Genomic DNA, 6,457 nt, shown 5'->3' with positions numbered 1-6,457 from the left:
GTATGAGCGCAGCTCAGTGCCAATTGTGGTGATGGCTTACTTATTTACTAGAGACTGGACCATGCTCACAAACTCATTTCAGTATCAGATGGTAACAACTAATAGTGGTTACAGGTAACAATTTTTAGTCACTATCAAGCATGGCTAAATATAAACTAGTGGTAGAATTTTCAAAAGCCCCTAATTGTCTTAGAAGCATAGTCCCAAGGAGAGTCAATGGGACTTCTGCGCCTATGTCACTTAGGTGCTTTTGTAAACCCCAGCCTGGCAACCTATAGGTGAAAGGATGTATATTCCACTACAAACCCCGACTCACCTAGTCCTTATTAAAATACAAAATAAACAAAACCACATCTCTTAGAACTGTTTGAAAAATTATCTTGTATCATATTTCCTTTAATAATGAAGTATCAGAGGGGTAGCCGTGTTAGTTTGGATCTGTAAAAGCAGCAAAGAGTCCTGTGGCACCTTATAGACTAACAGATGTATTGGAGCATGAGCTTTCGTGGGTGAATACATGCATCCAACGAAGTGGGTATTCACCCACGAAAGCTCATGCTCCAATACGTCTCTTAGTCTATAAGGTGCCACAGGACTCTTTGCTCCTTTAATAATGAGTACTTTCCATGGAAATTGCTTAATTGGTTTTGAATGCATTTTCATAAGAAATGTTTAAAACAAATGGACTAAAAATTAAGGTCTATATGCTTGGATTGTTAAAATTACTGACCAAATCAATATGCTGTAGTGATGGATTTTTATTGCAAAGGCTACAAAGAATTACCTGTAGATTATTAAGAAGAAGAAACGGATTAGAATTAGGCTCTATGGAGGTATCTTGCAGGGCCGCCCAGGTGCAGGGTGGGTGAGATTTTATGGCAAAATTTTCTAAGTGCTGCCTATAAGTTGTGTGTCTACTTATATTATTTTTGAATTTTCTAAAAAGCCCACTGTAGAAACATCTGGGTTTGGGTTGACATTCTTTGCACTAAAAACAGTTGGTTTTACATTTTATACACAAATTAATCATTAAAATCGTCTCCAGCCAGTGAATTACAGAGTCTCAGCTGTTCTTAGCATCAAAAAGTTTTTATTCCCAAGGCAGAATGAATGAAGAAGGGTGGTTAAAATGGTGAAGGCCAGATTGCGCTGAGTGGGAAGTCTTTACACTGAGCCTTGACTACAACCAAGGGGATTCCAGCAAACTTCGTTCAGGAGAGATTTCCATAGATGGAAATCTATCTGCCCTTCCCCCCCTTCCTAAAGGTCTGGTTTTTGTTCTTAATTATTGTTAAATCCAAAATTATAAAAATAAGCCAAAATCTGGAATAACTACTCCAAATGATCAAAATAAATTGTTTAAAATTAAGCCAGCATGGCAGTGTTTGCACTGGTGTATCTTGCTACAGAAGGTGCTAGACAGTGGAAAATCAGGCCCGCTGTGTTTCACCACAATCAAAGATGAGGAACTGAATTACTATTTAAACGTCACTGTCTAAGAAAGAAGATAATAGACAATAGAAGGTGCCATAAGAGCATGAAAACTTTCTATATTTATTGACCAATCTACAGATGGATTTTAATATATGAAACTTATTATCACAAATAAAGTAAAGGGCTTATTATCAAGCACATATTAAACTAATGTCAGAGCAATTGCTCCAAAGGAAAAAACAAAGAGAAACCAACTCATGACATGAAAAAAAAATTGTCATAGGCCATCACCACAGTAATCTCTCTTCAAGAAGAAATGAATGGGCCCAATCCTGAGAACACTGAAACATGGGAGTGAGTTGAGTTAATGGGGTGTGAGTAGTTCCATTGGACTCATTGTACACCCTATTACTACTGAACCAGTAGTTGATACTTAGTTTTCCAATGCAATATCTTTCTAATATTAGTTACAGTCCATTGTCGGGTCTGATCCTATAATGAATTACACAGTGGGACTATTCACATGAATAAAATTATTCGGGGGCTTTAGTATTTTCAGGACCAACCCTGATTATAAAGACTAGGGGTCATATTCAGCTCTAAATTTTTTCACTTCCTGTTTGAAACTACTGAGCACTATTACTGTGTGTGATATTTAACAATTGCCCTTCTCCAACACAGGTAGGGCTGCAATTCATTTGTAAGGCACTTCTGGATGAAAGGAATTACGTAAAAGTATTATGTTATCATAAATTAATAAAAATAAATTCAAAACATAAAAGAGACAATAAGAATAGTAACAATGTCCAGAATAAAATGAAAAAGTTTCCCTGTCTTTATGCTTTACAGCATAGGCTGATCAACTGGAATCAGAAAAAATGTTTTGTGATGATATTGTACATATAGGTGCAATATGGAGTTTATTCCCCCTCTGAAGCATCCAGTATTAGTCATGGCTGTAAATATGCTATTGAACTACAAAGGCCACTAGAGCAATTTTATATGGCAGTTTTTATTCTCCTTTGTAGGCTTTCTTATGGAGAGTTTGCCTGAAAATCAATAAAGGAAAAGGAAAATGTTAGGGCTATGAGTTTAATATGAATATGTGAAGAGGAGAAACAAATGAGAATAATATCCTACACTTGATTAACACAAGAAACAGATTTGCCACCAGTCATAGATTAAAAATGACTCGCTGGAGATATAAATACAATAAAATATATACTGATTAATGATAAATTATTTTTTGATACCTCAGGTCCATGGTTTTCATTCAGGCCCATCTCTGTTAATAAGATTGAAAACCCCAAAAGTGAGAAAATAAGACAGGGACATTTTATAGAAAGACTTCTGAGGGAAGAGCAGCTATATGGATTAACATCATATCAACATTTTCTAAGGGTCACGGTGGATTCTCCATCACTGACAATTTTTAAATCAAGATGGGATTTTTTTCAAAGGAAATGTTCTAGGAATTATTTTTGGAGAAGTTCTATGGCCCATGATATGCAGAAGGTCAGACTAGATTATCACAGTGGTCTCTTCTGATCTTGGAATCTCTGAAACTAAACATCTAAATGTCCTCTCAAGAAATACAGGCAGCCTAAGTTGTTCAATGATAGAAGAAAATACCTTAATGCTGGGATTTGTTACTTCATGGTGAAATATCTCCCATGCAGCAAAACTCCTTTAATCAGAAATGCCATGCTACTGGTACAAATTTATTAGAAGGATTCTGAGCTTTTTCTTGGTCAACAGACAAAGGGTGAGATACAACCTTGATATATGCAGCTCCTGCTGCTCTGTAGTCAATATGCCTGGGTCTGTTTAAACCAGTGCTGAAATTGGTCTAAAGTATTTAACTACTTAAGTTGTGCTTTAGATCTAATTGAGGATTTGTGGTCTTGTATCTTTCAGTTGGGAAAGGTCAGTCCTGTGATTTCCAGGTCAGAACTGTTTGACAAGAATTAGTGCGATCCACAACTTGAGATGTGCTACCAGGCTCTCTAGTTCAAAGGGAATACTGTGAGAGTAAAAGGGACTAAGAAAGCAAAATATAGAGGAAAAGAAAACTATCTTAAGTGATCTACAGAGACTTGAAAATTCTGAGAATAGAAGGCATAACTGAACTAGCTTTCAGTTATCACAGTGCTGAATTATTACAATTCTGAAATGTAAATTGTAGAGCTTGCCAATACTGTTTCTATGGAAAAGTATGTTATAAGCCTAAGTCTTTCTTAAGAATTTAGATTCTTTCTGGGAGGAATGGTGTCTTATATATGCTAAAATTTGGCGGAGTTTCTCTAGCTATAGGACAATCAAGGGCAACAGAATGGATAAGCAATAACACAAACCAATCTGAATAATCATTTTTAACATTTTTCTCTTTTTCCTAGGCTATAATAAGGCAGCTGGAATTATATTATAATTGGTCTCCTCAGTTCTGTATTTCCTTTGAGAACTCACGCTATTAATAAGAGTTCTGCATTGGTTATTCAAGCAACTTTTTTATCATCCATCTCATCATTAGCTCATCTCTTAAAGGTACTTTGAGGGTTCAGACTGGTGCTAAATATGTACCAAAGGCCCATTCCAGCTCCTACTAAAGTAAATATAAAAAGATTTCATTGAGGGTGACTAGGCCTACCCAGGACTAAAAATCACTGATGCAAGATGTTCAAAAAAGAGAAGGAAGGAAATTGTGAATATTTTCTCAAAATCTTCCTATCTTCCCCCCCCCCCCCGCCCCTTTTTAATGTCAAAAATTGTAAAAATTTCTATCAGTTCTGCGGCTGGTCAAATTGAAAGGTGGGAAAACCATGAAAATGTTGACTTTTCATAAAATTACAAAATTCAGAAAGTACTGACTAGCTCTGGCAAGTAGCTCAAGAAACTTCAAATGATGAGCCATTCCTGAAGGATAATGTATATAGCTCTGCAAATCCGCAGATATCCACAGATCTTGGCATCCATGGATATGGATATCAGCGGATCAGATGCGGATACAAGTTTTGTATCCATGCAGGGCTCTAATAATGTAGCCTACCTTTCATAGCCAACAATTTCTGATGCTCGCAAATTACTGCAACAGGGAATAAGTAGCATCAGGTCTCCAAGAAATTAACTATTGAATCCAAGTACTAGTATCTCCAGGAAAACGAAGGATTGCATAGAGAAATGAACAGCCGCAAACTTTCATTTGTGAACTCTCATCCTGCCATAATCATTGAATGATATAATTAAGACTAGGGATATGTCAATTATATTATTTAGCACTTATATGGTAATATTTGTGTTCTAAATAGTTTACAAATGTTAACTTGTGGTCTAGGTGGTTATTTAAAGAAGTATTCTATTCTTTAAGGAGTTTCCAGGAATGCTGAATTCAAACCCTAATCTGACATTCTTTTAATTGCCTGATAATATAGTCCTGATCCTGCAAGAATTTACACATGTGCTTAAATATAATTCCTGTGAGTAGTTCCATTAACTTCCATGGACTATTTGAAGTACATAAAGTTAAACACCTGTGTGAGATAGCACCTAGATGTCCTAACCTGCAAAGACTGGAAAGCTAAGTAGCATGGGCTCTTGGAACCTGATGCAATCTGTCCTTTTCTGGAGAACCTCAAAGGACACACAGAAAATGCATCATACTAGACTTCTTTGCTTCAAGCAATGATTTATCTTTGAGTTACTGCAAACGAAAGTGTGTGATTTGACCTTCTCTCAGGTAGGTGAATGGGAACAGCAAAAGCAATGCCCTCCTATGTCTGTGTGCCCTCCTTTTCTTCAAGTGGAACAGGTTAGATGAACATCCACGAGGGATGGTCAAGGTGTACTTAATCCTGCTTCAACAAAGGGAGGTGGACTAGATGACCTCTTGAGGTCCCTTCCAGTTGTAGTTTTCTATGATTCACTGAGGGCTGCCTTATAGTGATTCTTCCTCCCTTCTCAGGAGCTGTTGTACTGTTTATCAGACAATCCACCTTGGCTGGGTATGGATGGCTTTACATGTTGTGGTCAGATGAAAAGTAAATTGTCAATTAATTCAGATATCCTCCCTTTGTGGTGTCTCTGCTGGAGCACAAGGACTAGGGCGGAGGGTAGAGGGGTTAATGTGTGTGTGGAAGTGGACGGATGATCTAAATATCTGAACGCATTCCAAAGGTTATAGTAAGAGTTAACTCTTCCCCACCCTCTCTTCTCCTTGGGAATTGAGGGAAATTACAGCCCACCCAGACTAAATAACAGTTTGCTTGAAATAATGACAGGCGTGTGTGCAGAAGAATCACAGTCATACAGACAAAGGGAGGACATTTTTTGCATTTTCTTCTGACTGGGTAAATGTGGCAGCTCCTGTCCAGAGAAGAGAGGCAAGAATCTCCCCAATTTCCCCATACACCAGACTCTTTAAAGTCAAATGTCATGGAAAACCTCCTGCAGCGATCTGCATCCTTGCAGTAAATACAGGAAGCAGAAAGTCACTGTAAAACACCGGCTTGCTAATTCTTTTTCCCGTTAAACAGAGCAACTCATCCTTTTTGCTGGTTGCACAACCCCAGCCAAGTGGGATATCATGTGCTTTACAACCCTCTGCGGAAAGGATCACTTCTAAAAGCCCCAACAACTTCCTATCACCGTTAAAAAAAAGGCATAAATCTGTCTCATCCACTTAAAAAAATACACAAATAACAAGAAGGTAGGGGAGGAACCTTGCGGGACATGAGGTAAGCAAAGCTTAGTCAACCCCGATCAGTTGTGAAATATCAAACAGATCCAGGCGACACTGTGGCTTTAAATGATTCAAAGGAAATCTTGTGTTGTTCTTAAACATTTTCTCCCAGTCTCTCTCTCCTCCCCTCGCTCCTTCCTCTCTCTCCTGCCTTCCTGTCTCAGTCCCTCTCTCTCTCTCGCTCTCTTTTTCTCCTCCCCCCCTCAGTCCCTCTCTCTTTCTCTCCCCCCCCCCACCCCCCAGTTTCTCTCTGTGTCTGATTAAATGAGAAGGAAGTGTGGGAGTGGT

This window comes from Mauremys mutica, chromosome 1, assembly GCF_020497125.1.
Source record: "Mauremys mutica isolate MM-2020 ecotype Southern chromosome 1, ASM2049712v1, whole genome shotgun sequence".
Classification (NCBI taxonomy): Eukaryota; Metazoa; Chordata; order Testudines; family Geoemydidae; genus Mauremys; species Mauremys mutica.
The sequence above is the reverse complement of the archived record's forward strand: the minus strand, read 5'-3'. Positions refer to the sequence as shown.